Genomic DNA, 14,957 nt, shown 5'->3' with positions numbered 1-14,957 from the left:
GTGAACAGCATAAAAAGTTAAGAAAACATTCAAAGTGATTATCTAATCAGCAAAGAAGTTGCCGATATCATTGATGGAGGGAAGTTCCAGCACTGGTCTTTGCAGTTTCACTTTTGTCTAACTTGTCAATGTAAAAAAGTTAGTGAATCAGAGATTGAATAAACAAGTGTGGGGGTTTTTTCAATGGCAAAAGTGAGTGGTGCATTTCTACACTATCTATAGGCAATCTTTATAGCCATGATTTTGTTTTTTTTTGTTTTTTTGTTTTTTTTTTTTAATATGGGGTAACATAATGGCCTCAGCAAAATCCTGTGCTGAGACACCAGTAAAGCTATATGAATTCAGGGTAAAGAAGGAAGACCTCCCTCTCTCTTTTAGACCCTGCATCTAACTCATGTTGTTCCTTCTGCATCCTATAACTCTCTCTACTTTGTCGTCCATGCTGTCTGCTGACATTGCCCTAGTTGAGCTCTTTGTCATAGTTTTCTGAGCTCAAAATAGTTCCAGTGTGTCCCTCTAGGTCTTCTGCTACATTAATGCTAGAAGTATTTACTTTAAAATGATGAAACCAGATTCAGGTACTCCAGAAGACGTGGTATAGGCATACAGTGGAATATTATTCAGCCACGAGAAAGAGGGAATTCTGCTGTTTGCAGCAACTTGGATGGACTTTAAGGGCATTAAGTTGAGTGAAATAAGTCAGAGAAAGACAAACACTATATGATATCACTTACATGTAGAATATAAAAGAGCCAAACTTAGAAAAACTGAGTAGAGTGGTAATTACCAGGGGTTGGGGAACATGGGGAGATATCAGTCATAGGTCATAAACTTCTAGTTACAAGGTTAAGTTTGGGGATCTAATGTACAGTATGGTGACTGTAGCTACAGTAGTAGGTACTGTAGGTACAGTATAGTACCTGTACTGTAGGTACAGTATAGTAGTACTGTATCATGTACTTGAATGTTACAAAGACAGTAGATCTTAAATGTTCTTACCACGAAAAGAAAATGGTAATTATGGGACAGGATGGAGGGAGTAGCTAATACTATGGTGGTAGTTATTTTACAATTTATAAATATATCAAATCAACACATTGTAAAACTTAAACTTATACAAAGTTAAATTTCAATTACATCTCAATAAAGCTAGCAAAAGTAAATTTAAAAAAAATAAATACTGGTCTTCATTGTCCAAAAGACAGTATCTGGACATTTTAGTATGTGTACAAGGCCGTTGACTGGGTGTCCCTATCCTGCTTTCAAACCTTAACTCCCATTTCTCTCTCACTCCCCTCACACAGCCACGTCACCACGTGCTGGTTGCTGAATATGCCACACACTTTCAAATGTCCATGACCTGCCCCACTTTTCTACCTGTGATATCATTGTTTCAAAGCCTGGTCAAATGTTACACTCTCAGTAAGCTTTCTTCAGTCTCCCCAAATCGTGGTCCTGCCAGTGTGCCCCTCTCTCAATCAGCACATTGTCTTATCATCACTCAGGTAGGTGTCTGACCTGTCCACAAGCCTTGAGGGCAGGCACCTCAAACCCCCCAGTGCTCAGCACAAAGCAGGCACCCAAAAGTTTTTTGGGTATTTTTCTTTACAAGTGATTCTCATGGACTTAGAACACTTCTCTGATGTCATCCACAGCCCTGAAATGAAGTACAGTTTATTGAAAAGCCCAGAACCCCAGATCAACTAGCTAAGTAGTGGTTTGCCTAAAATGAACTGCACACGTGGCAACTTTTCCAAGTTCTTCATCCCAAGTTGGCCACAATACACCAGTGACTTATCTGAAAACATGTCACAGGACACACTTGAAGACTTTCTCTTCATGCCAGGAGGCTCCCACCATATAGGCTTGATGAACATTCTCATATGCATTTGTCTAGTTATATGCTAAACAGTTGCTACATTAATTTGCAATTTAGATAACTTACTTTAATGTTATGTTTATTGCTGTTTTACTGTTTAAAAAAGTAGTAGGTCCAGAAGGATCCCTGGGCATCAGAGCTCAATGCTCTACAGTCCATAAAAAGTAAGTGGCATCATAAGAGTGTTATTATATCCAGGATCTCTGCACACTGATATATGTTCCTCCACACTCGTTCATAAAGTCTAAGTTTCCAAGCATGCGGTATTAGGTAGTTAAAGCACAACGATGTTAATTTGTGAAAAAGTTGACTCATATAGCCATGCAATAATCACTAACCCAAGACTAGAATTAAGTGGAAGTAGACAGAATGGGTTTTGTTCCCATGTATTGGCTGGATGACTTGTACATCCCTTACTGTTATGGGCTAAATTGTATCCTCCCAAAATTCATTTGTTGAAGTCCTAACCCCCAGCACCTCAGAATGTAATTGTATTTGGAGACAGAGCCTTTAAAATGAGATCACCAGGTTGGGCCCTGATCCAATATGATTTCTGTCCTTAAAAGAAGAGATTAGGATACAGGCATACTCAAAGAGGGAAGAGCTTTTTTTGACACTGGGAGAAGTTGGCCATCTATAAGCCAAGGAGAAAGGCCTGGAACAGACCCTTTCCTCATGGCTCAGAAGTGGCTAACCCTTCCAACAATATGATATTGGACTTCTAGCCTCCAGAATTGTGAGAAAATAAGTTTCTGTTTCTTCAGCTTCCCAGACTGCCTAGCAAATATAGGCCAACCCATGCTAAATAGTCTTTAGAAAAGACTAGAGGTTCAAGAGTATCATTGCATGATTATCACAACTGATTCCCATGGCCCAAGATTCAGAGCCTGTTCCTTTAGAAAAGATGTGAAATCATTGCTAAATCTTGCTTTGAAGACGTAGAAGAAATGGAAATGATTGTTATTTTTCCCTCTACTCTAGAAACCCCATTGAATCCCATTAAGAGACAAGTTCAGCTATTATAATAGAAAACTATGTGAAATGGCCTTTTCTAGAATAGGAGATGTCAGTGCTTTGAGGATGGATGGCATCAAGATGACTATATATTTTGTGGCCTATAGATTAGATAGCAAGTGGATAAATCAGGAATCTTGTATAAGAAATGTGTTTACAACATCCAAGCTTGTTCTTACTTAGTAATAATGATTTTTCTAACCAAATAAGGCCCAAACTTGTTATTAATATTGATCACAGGACACTTGTAAATTTTCAGCCACATTTTGGCCTCTTGCCTACATTTGATCCCTCTGATAAATAAGGTGGATTTTCCCCCATGCAATAGAAATAAATAGGTCCCCAGTAACTGTTGACATTTGCCATAGATCAAATAACAATTTGGAGCTGGAGGAATGACTGGAAACTTCACCTCTGTAACAATCATTGAGATCTAGGGAGAGACAAGAGCTGCCTCACAGTCCTTTACACATGTTGATTCATTCCAGTTTGGGTTGTTTTCACTGTAAAATTTAGAAAGGCAGTGTGTAAAATGGTCCCTGGGCCTTGGTGAGATTTCTCAAAAGCAGTCTGAGGTCCATGTGAGCAGTTAGGATGAGAATAACCATCAGTGTTTCACAGTATGTGCTCACTCCAACATCCCAATTCCTATTTGGTCTCCCAATTTGGGACAGTTTGACATCCTAACAGAAGGTAGTTTAGTCACCTTGGTAAATGACTTCATGTAGGTTATTCTTCCTGGATGTAGTTCTACCAAGCAAAGAAAACAAACCTGAACAAAAACAATGCTGGAGCAGGTGTTCTAGCTGTTGGAGAGGAGTCTTTAGCGTGACATTACTCAATCACTTTGTTTCTCTTATAATAATATATTATTTATTAGAAGCGTTGCTTTTTTTCTGTCTGTATCACTTTTTATAAATCTCACATCTAACATCTAATATTCCACTTTGGGTGTGCCACAGGCAGAAGCAAGTTATGTTTGCAGAAGGTGAGCCAGAGAAATTGTAATCCTGTTTTGACTAAAGCTCTCTCCTAAGCTTATTTAGAAACCAATATAACATTTAGCAAGACACTGCTGTACTTTTTTGTCTTTTATTTGGGTTTCTCAAATCCAAAATGTTGCATTTTAGAGCTTAGAGGAAATTAAAAACAAAAAACCTATTTCTCATGTCCCTCCATTGAAAAGCATGAAAGGAAAAGTAGCTGCATTAAATGATTCTATGAACACTTTAATAAGCAGACCAGACACAGGTCTTCATGGTAGTGCATTTTCTTGCAGTGTGCAAAGAGCAGTGATACAGTGGAATGCTTTCCCCTCATCCATAGTAGTTGAGAGTAAAAGGGATTCCATTTCCTTAGGTATCTTATTTAGTAAAACTAAACAAAGCTTCTGGATTTAGAGCCTTTAAGTGAAGACAATAGAGTGTGTTAAGTAGCCAGCTAATATTCTGCTAAAAACCCGACAACCCTCAGGGAGGCCTCATAGAGTGTCTATTATTGGATTGTGAGTCTCATCCGACATGTTTTTGATTTGGATAACTCCAATTCTACCCCATTCCCTCGCCATTTCAAGCAGCACTATCACAGTTCAGGCAATCAACAGAGACCTGGAGGAAGAGAACATTAGATCTGCTCTTGGGAACACAGGGGAGACAGCATGTTAAAACTGGGGCATTCGCCTCAAAATTGGGGCATGTGGTGCTCTTACAGAGAAGACTCTCCTCAGAAACTTGCTGTCATTCCCTTGAGACTATATCCAGTTATCTTGGATGTGGCTCTATGAAAATGCTACAGATGCAGCAGGAAAGAGCATTTCTTTTCCTAAGATGATTACTGCCAATAAAGAACTCCTGTCAAATATAAGTAAACTTACCCGAGGAGCTTAATAAGCACAGATTGGTGGAAGGAGAGGGAAGGTGAAACTTGGAAATTTCACACTTCCTGCATGTTCATCTTCTGTAGTCTGGCTTGGGTGAGTAGGGTCACTTAGAAAGGAAAGTGGGCCAAAAGGAGAGGCAGACAATAAAAAGGGACTTTTTTTTTAATCAGGAAGTTTCCCATATTATTGATAGTGTCATTGTTAGTGTCTAGTGTTTCCACTAGAAACATCAAATATGCAAATAAAAAAGTGGTCATGAATGTAGTCACTTCACAATTAGCCACATTGATGGAAGACAAAAATACCTTAGGGATTTGGGGAAGTAGAGAGAATACATATACTCAGATTATTTTTCATTACCTTAGGCTCCTATTGGCATTAATAATGTTTCACAAGGGCTTAGAATTTAGGGAATAGGCTGAATGAAAATGAACAGGTACAATATAGCAGTGAGTGTATATGAATGCCATCCAAGGCCAGCATGATTACTGCAGCTTCCACTATAATTAGCACACATTGACTATCCCCTCACAATGTGCCAGGCAAAGCTCTAAGTCCCCTCTGTGATAAGGTATTTAAATCCCCACAACAATGGGAATTGTTATTTCCATTTTACAGCAAGTGGAACCAAAGCACTGAGAGGTTGAGTAACTTGCTCCTAGGACCATGGGACTCACAGCAGAACTAGGATCCAAAGTACATTATTATGCTTCTTCACAAAGATGACTCTATGATGCATCTGTAATGGGAGGACAAAATGGAACTCAGACCTGAATGGAAAACCTACATAGCAAATAGGCTGTACTTGGTTAATTAGCTAGCCTGTAGGGTATTATGTTTTAAGGGTTGCCTAATTGATGGCTTAGGAATAAGTCAATTCTAGAAATAGTTTAGGAATACATAGTTGAACAAATCATGGTATAATACCATGCTCACTCTAATACACAGTATGTTTCAGTTCTGTAGGACCTTGTGGCCAAACGATGTATACTTTGGGTTCTTTCTTTCTGAAGTAAACTAAATGAACTCATGAACAATAAGGCATACTCGGTACTTTTACCCGTGCACACTGATTTGAGTAACATCTCATTGAAGTATTGGGACACTCCATTCTTGAATCTCTAGCTCTCATCCTGACAATTTTTGGATGGGAATTGTATGGAACTCATCCTAAAAATAAATAGTTGTCCTATTTCACCGAAGATATTATTTTACAACTATGTCTAAATGTTATTTGTCTTCTAGAAAACACAGTAAAGAGAAGAGCCCAAGGATTTGAGAGAAGGAACGTGTTGATGGAGGAATAGCTCTCCCAGGGGAAATGAAAGGACTTTCTCATCCGTGGTTCACCTGAATGTGCAGCGTCCAGTGAAAGTGACAAGAGAGTATGTTGTTTGTGAAATGTGCACCTGCAGTGACATCCTCACCTTTCCAGCACTGATGCCACTGTAGACGTTTTTCCAGCCCTCTTTATACTCTTCAGACAGCGTGATCTACCTTGGCAGGCCTTTTTCCTAAATTTTAACCCTCAAAGATGCTAAGATGGGGCTACACATATGGTATGAACAGAATGAATGGAAGCAACTCAGTGCAAAGAGAAGCATTTATTTAACCTCAGGAAGAGAGACAAATAGGCCCTTCTTAAATTGGTATAGAACTATTGGGTTGTTCTTTATGTGATTGTTCCTTCTTAATTTTAGTAAAATATTTCAGTTTGGGGGGAAATACCTTTCCTAGCTAATAAGATATAAAAAGAGAACACTTCAAATATTTGCAACTCTTCCTCTAGAATTTCATGCTAATTTGGCCTCTCTCCCTCCTCCATTTCTTTCTATGCAAATCATTCTTGTATATTTCTTCCAATGTATTTTTCATGAAGAAAACATAGTAGAAAGTCAAAGGTAAGCAGAACAGATCAAGGCAGAGCTTCACCTTTCTCCAAGAAGTCTTCCAGACTTCTTTAGATGTAATGCTCTTGAAGGCAAGAAATGTGTCAATTTTATCTCTGTTGGTATCTGGCACATATAGGTACACAGTAAATTATCTGACTCTGTCAATAAATGAGCAAACAAGAATGGATGAAGAAAGGAGATGTTTTTCTAAGGCTCTCAAAGATGATTTATAGAACATTTTGGAAATGGGCCCACTTTGTTTCCAAAGGAAATTTTACTTTCAAATTAAAAAAAAAAAATTTACCCAAATGAGATTTTGGGGGATTTCATGTGATTAACTCTTTACATTATCTTGTAGTAATTATACAGAAATCTCTATTTATGTAAACATGGTGAATGCATCATAACACTAGAATAAGTGTACAAATACTGCATGTCAAATTAGGTTATAATCACTTTCAAGGGACGTGATTTCCTAGTTAAACAGATTCGTTTACATCTTGTGAAATAAAAAATAAGTGAAAATAACTATATAAAATCAGGCTTACAGCTGGACAGATCTTCTTGGCAATGGTCCAGGCACTGAGCGGGGAAAGCCCCTCCAGCTGAGGGATGCTCAGGATGCCCAAGATGACTGCAGGCTCGGCCTGGAGAGGGGCCTTCAGCTGCTGTCCTGACTGCTCTGGGTCTCTGGCTATCTGTGGGGAGATGGGCTGTCTTCACATTTCAGATGAGACTCTCCGCTCAAGGGGTTTGGGGAGGGTTTGGGGGGGAATGGAAACTTGCTTAGTGGAGGAGAAAAAGCCAGTTCAACATATCACCCTTAGGGAAAAAGCATAATAGGATAAGTTAGGGATCCTCTACCTAAAAAGCAAATAGTTGAAGTAGCATTGGCATCATAGGGGCTTAGAGTCAGAGTTTGAGAACCACTGATCATCTGGTCCAGTCCTCATAATACAGATGAGGAAACCGGCCACAAGGTGAGAAGCAGGACAAAATGGAGACCCATAACTTTTCTTCCCAAATCTGGTGCTTATTTATGGGACAGCTGAAGCTCGCCCTTTCGAGGGAGATAACTTTTTAAATGCTGCTCATTTTGATGCATATTTTTAAAAAATACATTTCACATCACCCTGACTTAGCCAATTTCAGTGGTGGAGGGGCATGTTGTAAACTTCAGCCAGACGTGGCATGGTAATGTGGTGGTGCTGTCTATGGCTAATCGGACATAGTTTGCCTCTCACTAGGCTTCGGTAAACAGGGAGCTCTTGGTTATCTTTTCTCTGTGTTGCCATCATATTCATCTGCTACTGATTTTCATTAATTACAAGAAGTTACTGAAGCAGTGATTTTTTTTGAACCCATGAATTCTGACTTGGAGGTAATCCTGCATTTCTGCTATTGAGTACATTTTTGTTTGTTGCATTGATACTCACGTTTGTTTAAAATATATTTGTTGAACACTAGTTCTCTGCCATGCTGTGTGTACATTAGCTTCTCCTCGTGTTCCATTGGTTGAATTGTCCAGAGCAGGGCTTGGCAAATGACGGCCAGTGAGCCAAATCTGGCCCACTGCCTCTTTTTGTAAATAAAATTTTATTGGAAAACAGTCACACACATTTGTTTGCATATTGTCGGTGGCTGTTTCCACACTACAACAGCAGTGCTGAGTAGTTGGGATAGAGACTAGATGGCCCATAAAGACTAAAATATTTGCAGTTTGGCCCTTGACAGGAAATTTTGCCAACCACAATCTTGAGTGTGAACACTCGAGGATCTAGCTGGCTTGGTAAGAGCCAAATAAAATAGATGGCACTAAATTAGCCACCCCCGGGCACGACTCACTCTCAAGTGTTTGTGGCCACGAGTCATAACTGTGGCACTAAACAATGAGGAGAGTAAGGGCAAAATAGTCTTCTGAGAAATACCAGCCTCCTCCAGATTCCTTTAAATTATTTTCAAACCCTGTTCCTGGAACCATCCCTAATCTGTACTAATACTACAAACTTGTAGCTTTTGCATTACAAATTTATTGTTATTTCTTTTACCTCCTTTTTTTCAGGGAAAAGGTAATTAGGCTATAAACAGAGGTCTGACAACTAATTTCAGTCAAGGCAAGATTAATACAAAGCAAGCAGATAATTTTAGTCACATGAAATTAAAATAGATATTTTTTAATGACATTCTAAAAAAAAATCCAAGTCTCTCTCTCTCTCTCTCTTTTTTTTTTTTTTTTGCCCTTAGTTTTCCCCTACCTAACCCTGTTCTCATGTAATCCCCTACTCGTGTAGGCGACATGTGCTAATTTAGGTGAAGTCCCAGCCCACAGCTACAGCCGTCCTCACCACCCCTCCTTCCCATCCCCACTGTTGGTCTTTGTGTGGAGACCTGCTTCTTCTTTCTCCTTCTCGGGGATTCCGGGACACTGAAAAGACAGCAAGCACATCTGCGGGAAAGGTAGGCACTGCCCACCCCTTAAATTTCCAAATTTTCATTGATGTTCATAAGAGCCCCTTTGCTAAATCTATTTTAGAACTTCAAATATTTAAAGGTTAGTGGCACTGTGGGTGGGTGTGTATTTCTGGGGCAGGGGGAGATTCCAACATTGCTGTGTTCTGTCACTCCAAGAACATATTAAATATGCATCTCAATGTCAGCAACACCTTGAGATGCTATCTCCAAAATTATCACCTGCCTTCTGAAAACCATAACCCTAAAAATATTGATTGGTTAAAAGGCAGGATGAGCCAGTGTCTCTGTGAATTATCCTAATCAAATAAGGATGGTATTAACCTAGATACTCACTGATCTGCCAGTATTTGGTTTGAAATGTAGGCATCTCAACTGAAGTTATGTGTTTCATTCTTTTGAATATTTCTCCCAGACATTTAAATACATTACCACTAAGCCAGAACCAAGAAAAGCATAAAAAGCATTTTAGGGAATAAATTCAGCAAGTTTCCATTTGTACCAGATAGTAAAATTGTTGACATGCATTATGAGGCCTGTGTATTTTTCAGCCTGTCAGGTCTCAGTCACGTGCTCAAGGTGGACTATTTTGGCTGCTCAAGGTGATGTGGGAAGGTCTCAGCCCATCCAGGTAGCAGTGCTGCCTAAGAAAGAGAGAATTTCCAAGTCACCTGGCATAGCTAGTTAGGCAAGTCAGAAGAAAAGCTTATTTCATTAATTATGCTATCAATGTAACTTCAGCGAAGGGTAGCCAGCTAAGTATAAGACGGAAGGGCTGGTAGGGATCCTCTCCATTGAAGTGTGGAGCTTCACGCAATTTTATTTAGAGGCACTTCCATTACTAAGAAGACTATGAGTTGATCGACTGTGTCTTAGAATTAACTACAGTGGTGGAAACACAAATTGCAAACCAGCATGAAGTCACAAAGGGAACAGAGAAAAGAGAAGAGGTAAAAGTCGGGGACTCATGTGTGCTCCTCGTTTGCCTTCACGGAAATAAGTGTGCGCCCAGCTGCCGTGAGCCCGCCGTTAGCCAAGCGAGCCTGATTATTGCCAGGCAGAGCGCCTAATGAGACGCACGCCACCTTCCTGTCTCTTCTCCAGTGCTTCTGGTTTCAGGGGAGCCTGGATTTTTGTTGGAGGCAAATGATTGTGTCCCCTCTGCTCGATATGCTGGAATCAAATAGGATTGGTAAGGAAGAGAGGACCTGGCCTGGAAAGGTCTTGGCCACCACTTATCTGTGTGGGCACCAGAGGAAGGTTCCAGTGTAATACTGTGTGTAGTGAGGGGAGGAGGCCATGCGGGCCCCTGAGCGCCACCACCATCTCTGAAGCCTTGGGTGGGCGCCCCTCATTCCTGCCAGGGACTGTCAGCCCTAGCCTTCTCAGCGCTCACTTTGTCCTTCCCAATGGAGAAGGCCAGCTCAGATCAAAATTAAGCTTTAATCCTCTCTGAGAGTCATAGTACTTTTTTTCTCTTTTCCTGATGCCTTGACTGATTTTTCTCCAGATTCAGGGCTCAGAAAAATACTTAAATTTCCCACAAAGGACTGGGAGGCAATTTTGTCATGAAAACCCTAAATCACAATCTATCGAAGAGTAATTCTGTGCACTCTGTCATGTATGTCTCTGTGTTTCCCATGGTGGCCTTGAGACACTGTTGGTGTCTCATTGTTAAATGTACCCTGACGATATTTAGTCTTTATTTGCATATCCCTTTCAGTTTACCAAGTGATTCTACAACGATTAGCTCTTTTGCCATTAGAAGATAAGCCCACAGCAGAGCAAACTTCATTCTCATTGTAGACATGAGGAGACAGACTCCAGGGCAAAGATTTGGCACAGGTTAGGTGGCTGCTCATTGCCAGATTCTTGAGGGAAACTCCTGACTCTAGGTTGGTAAGCATTATGCTGTTTCCCCGTCAGTCTGTAACATCTTTGAAACACCTCTCCAATGTGGAAACCTTGTTTCTTATTGGCTTTTTGTCTCTAGAGGTGCCAAGTCTGAGCAAAGCCAGTTGAAAAACCCCCAGGCAAGTGGGAGGTGCTGGAGGCAGTGGTGTGCTCCAGGTGCCTCGGCCTCACAGGGGCCAAAGGAGACCGTCTCTTCCCGCCACCAGGTTCAGTGATGTCACGGCAGCAGCCTGATATTGGCCACGACAGCAGTGTTTACACCATGGAAATTGTCGACCACCAGGAATCAGAGAGAGTGGTTAGTTACCTCCCAAGAGAGATGGCTGTCAAATATCAACCAGCGCACTGCTGGTTAGAAATCTGGGCAACTCGGCAAAAAACCTGCATGCAGGTTTCCTAACGCTTAGAATGTGTTCCAATGTGCTTGCTTTATAAGATACTAAATTTCTTTGTGAAACCTTTTAAATATATCCTTTTGCAGTCTTTTGAAACTACAAGTAGGAGAACATCAAAGTATCTTCCAGGAGAGGGAGAGTGAGGTCTGGGAATAAAATTAACTACTTGTTTAAGGCTATGGGTGTTTGTGAACATGCGAGTGTGCTTTAAATTACGTATAATTTTAAACAACTGTGTAAAAAGAGTTTTAAAAGTTTAATGGTGCTGAACCACGAATAGGAATTAAAAATTGAAAAGGAAATACAAAACTATACCTTGTTTTTCTGCTTTAAAAAATAAGTTTCCTTCTCATTTGCAATTAAGATGGAAGAATTTGCATAAAATGTGTAAAATTAGAGATAATTGAACTACAGTAGCTATAAAAGTGGCTTTTCCACTTAAAAAATAAATCAGATGTCCACTAAAAGGGTGTAAGAGCCATGTCTCCCCCCCTTGCCTCCCTCTCGCATTTAGGTCTCTGGTATTTTTCACACTTTTATAGCTGATTTTTATTGCCAAACAATCCTTGGAGTTTGTGGCAGCTCAGAGACAGCAGCTGGCCCAGGCAGGCCTGTTAACTCTGGCATGTTAAGGACCCTTCAGAAGATTTCAAATCCAGCCTCAGCACCCAGGTCAGTAGATCAAATCCAGGGAGACCTTAGGGAGGCTGTGAGCGGGCGTCGGAGGAAAAGGGAACATGGGGAGAAAGGAAGACAAGAAAAGCCAAAGTACAGAAATGCCTTGAAACTAAACATCAATAGCTGTTTTTGTTTCCCTGCACCAGGATCCGCCCCCCTCAGGAACCTCAAGTTTTAAAGGGCCAGTCTGGAAAAGATTGCCCCAGTGATCAAAGTGGCCACATATGATGGTCCAGACTGATGTCTGTGTTCCCACTGAAGGAGACTTTCTTCCCAGGATGAGATACAGTCTCCACTCTGAAGGGAAGCTCAGGACCAGCCCGGAGCAACTTCAGGAAACATACGCTAGGCCTATCCCTGATCGCCCGTGGCTGAGGTGGACTGTGTCTCTCCCATTTGGGGTCCAGGCCGATGATGATGCACGTGGCAACGGTGTGCCGTCTGTTTGCTGTTCTCCCTGGGGTGTTTGTGACATGCGGTATGGGGAGGTATTCTAGCCACTTGGCTCATCTGTCTTCTCCCTTGAAACCAGAAGCACTTCAAAAGCAGACACTATGCCGGTAAGCAGAGCACGGGGGGGGGGGGGGTGATTTCACAGGTGAAATGTGGTATTGAAAGTGCCCATGTGGTTCTCAGAAATGTGACAAAGCTCCCAAGCTATATAAATGGGGAAATGCTAGCTGTAGTTCTCTATCTTCTGCTACAGAGTAAACAAAATCTCAGTTTTTAAAAAAAATCATGAAAATAAGTAAAAACAAAGATAAGTGGTCTCCCAAAGCACCGTGAGATCTCTCCTACTAAGCCATTTTATCTGTGACCCTCGACCGTCTGTTCATGCCATGCCTGTGTGTTGTGCAATGGACCTCAGAGCATCTAGGAGGTAGGTAAAAACTGTTCGTGGATTTGATTTGCCATCCTCTCTTCTCAGGAACCCAGAGCCTTCACAGTCAGCTCTGTCCACAGAGGCCTTTTCCAGCACAGCTCTTTGCGGCTAATGTTCCTACTCAGTCTACGTCACATCTTTTTAAAATAAGTAACAGAGGGCGCCTGGGTGGCTCAGTTGGTGAAACGACTGCCTTCGGCTCAGGTCATGATCCTGGACTCCCTGGATCGAGTCCCGGGATCGAGTCCCGCATCGGGCTCCCTGCTCAGCGGGGAGTCTGCTTCTCCCTCTGGCCCTCCCCCCCCTCATGTGCTCTCTCTCTCTCTCTCATTCTCGCTCTCTCAAATAAATAAATAAATAAAATCTTTTAAAAAAAAGCACACCTCATTTAAAATAAATAAATAAATAAATAAATAAATAAATAAAAATAAAATAAGTAACAGAGAAGATCCTGCAGTTCCCTTAACTCCTACCCTCTCTTTGGAAGTTATTAACTGGTTGGATAATAGGAAATAGGGTTATTGATTTTGTGTGTGACCCCTGCCTAGTAGTGTGTTTGCCTTCAATTTGGGGCATCCTGGAGATGAGGTATCAACTCATAGTAGCAGTTCTGCTGGCCTGGGAGACCCAGTGGGCGATAGCAGCAGCAGGATGTGAATGTTCTGAATTCCAGCAAAGCTACACTACCCAGAGCTGTCTTCTCCATTTTTCCATTAGGCCAACCTGGATGTGCCCCCCTTTAGCCATGGGGACGTCCGTTTCACTTACACCAGGCATGTCCATTTCCCAGAAAGAATCAACATAAACCTCAACTTATTTTTACACATTCTATTTTCCGTGTGAAGGTGTGTGGCTAAAAACTGAGTCATATTTAATAACATAGAACATAAACCTGATATCTAACGTGAATATGTACAATCATTCTTTATATAGTCTGACCCAAAGTTCTTAGCAAGCCAGGATGTGTTCTGTGAGGTTGCATCTTGAAGAATGAGGAATGTGGAGGGGTCACTCAGACCAGAGAGGATGGCAGTGCTTAGTGAATGACATCTGAAGCCGGTCATTGGCACCTGAGGGTTGAGAGAGCTGGAATACACACCGCCATTCCCTTCTTTGTGCGTGTTGAGACCTCCTGTGACTTCAGAATCTTCCTCAGCACAGGTGTCCCAAGAGCAGTTCATTGAGGTTGCCCAGAGCAACGATGCTGCTTTGGCGCTCTTGATATTTATCCTAGAAAAGTATGGTAAACACTGCTGGAAGTAGAATGTGCAAGTTTCTGGATTATTTTTTTTCTAGTTGATGAATAGGTTCTCTTCCAAATCTTGGGAAAGACTTGTGCTTTCTAGATACTTCAATTTTGTTATTTTTTTCCTCATACTCCACCCCCAGCTTTTCACCCTGTTTACATGGGTACGGATGCAAAGCTAGTTTTCATGTAAAGCTAGAAAAATCAAAAAGGAAGAAAGTAAAAGTAAAATACGTACCATATGATCTTCAGCATTTTTGCCCGTGGACCCAGAACTTGCATTTCTATTTTCTAGCTCTCTACCATCAAAGAATGTCCTTCCCAAGCCCATCTGATCGATGACTGGGACAACAAAGAAAGGGCTCCACAATGCTTGAGGTCACTGGGGACCACCTTACCTTCATCTTTGCGCTCAGACTGTCCTTTGCACTCATTCCTGAATGTCCCTTCCCTCCCCGTGGGAAATGACCCTGTAGTGCCTTCTTTCCTACTAGGAAACTTCCATCTTCATGGAAGTAATATAAATTCTACTCAACGTAAATACTATAATTTTTCAAGAGTCTTTTGTTTAATATGGAAACTTCAAGCGGGGGACCCAGGGCATTTTCTTTCATCAACCTGGCTCTAATTTTACTGGAGCACTAAAAAGAAATCTACCTGGCTTTTCTCTTGTCCGGCACTCCACTTGCTCTGAAGCACATTCGAAAG

The sequence above is a fragment of the Eumetopias jubatus genome, unplaced genomic scaffold (assembly GCF_037043125.1).
Source record: "Eumetopias jubatus isolate StellerSeaLion01/CBP00866 unplaced genomic scaffold, mEumJub1_p1.0 scaffold_9, whole genome shotgun sequence".
In the NCBI taxonomy this organism is placed as follows: domain Eukaryota; kingdom Metazoa; phylum Chordata; class Mammalia; order Carnivora; family Otariidae; genus Eumetopias; species Eumetopias jubatus.
Note: the sequence above shows the minus strand (reverse complement) of the source record.